The sequence below is a fragment of the Mus caroli genome, chromosome 8, assembly GCF_900094665.2.
Source record: "Mus caroli chromosome 8, CAROLI_EIJ_v1.1, whole genome shotgun sequence".
Lineage (NCBI taxonomy): Eukaryota > Metazoa > Chordata > Mammalia > Rodentia > Muridae > Mus > Mus caroli.
Window position 1 is genome coordinate 96192082 of NC_034577.1, and position 1498 is coordinate 96193579.

Sequence of the window (1498 nt, forward strand, 5' to 3'; positions counted from 1 at the left end):
GGTCAATTTCTGAAATGCCCAAGGACTGAAGGAAATCAATAATAGGAGTCCCAATAGGGGCCCCAAAAGGGAGGGCAACAAATCGAAAGCCAGGGGGAGGTTGAAAACCAATTTTTGTACCATGACTCTTGTTGTTCTCTCTCTCTTTTTCTTTTTCTAAACTGGCAGTAACCTTGGCAATGCTATCTTTAATTAATCCAGTTTTATCAACATATATGCAGCATTCTTCCCTAAGTGGAGCGCATAAGCCTCCTTGTTGTAGAAAGAGCAAATCTAATCCCCTTCTATTTTGAAGGGCAACTTCTGAAAGGAAGACCAAGGAATCAGTAAGATCATCCAGGCCCCTTTTTATATTCTCTATATCTTGGCTAATAGCCTCATTGAGCAGATGGTAATTGTGTGCATTCTGTTGAGACGACATAAGGGCTGCAATTCCAGTCCCAGTCCCAGCAGCACCCAGGCCAAGAAGGACTGCAAGAGTCACCACCGAGATAGGCTCCCTTTTGTGGCAGGATGGCAAGGAGGCACCTCAATCCCAAAACTTCAGTAAGTCATCTGACTCATGAATACTAAAATTTGGAAAAAGCTGAACCAAGACACAATAATCTCTATTATTTATAAAATCTTGTATAATAATGTACCATGTAAGGCCCATGGAACATGCCAAAAAGGTATCATTTGGGGCAAGAAGATAAGAATTCCTGTTTTTATTTACTCTAAATGTGTTATTACAAATCTCTATCAAGGGCCGAGGCAGAAGCATACTTGGGCCCAACACACAACTTCTTATCCCAGAGAGTTCTGCCAAGGTAAGCTGAACTGACTCGAAGGGAAGCTGCCTAGCATCTGAAAGCAGGGAAAAATTCCAAATAAGGCTATGCCCTCATAAAAGGGTGGGGAAGCAGAAAAGCACATCTAACAATCTTCAAATTCTGACACATTATCTCTTTGTGTCTTATCCAACAAGACTAAAGCAGAAGCATTCAATATAGACCACAGTAAATCAGTGGAAGAGGCCCCCTACCCGCTTCATCTAGGCCCATCAAGGCCTCAGTTCATCCAGGTCTGTGTGCTCGGCCATGGGCGGGCCTCTTGTCCCGTGCCAGCAATGGCAGAGTGTTCTTGCTCAGACCTGCAGCCTTAGGCCACAGAAGCCCTGAAGGCCCAGTCTTGGCCTTCAGGCCTAGCCTGTGGCTGCCTCGAGGGCAAGGGCTCCTGACATCCACAGGGTAGGGACCGAGGCTGTTCCCAGGCCCCTTAGGCTCACCCAGCATGGGCCGAGGCAGTGAGGGGCCCCGGGCGAAGAAGGCAGCACTCTCGAGCTCGCTGTGCTCTCTGTCGGAACCCTGCACAATATCCCATGGGGGCTAGGGGGTTGTCTGCAGTTATCATCAGGGGAGATGGGCCCCGCAAGGGGCCCCTCTGGCTGTTTCCCTGGACCGCAGGTAGTGGGTGGCCATTGATATCAGTCTTAGATCGGCAATCTTGTGCCCAATGG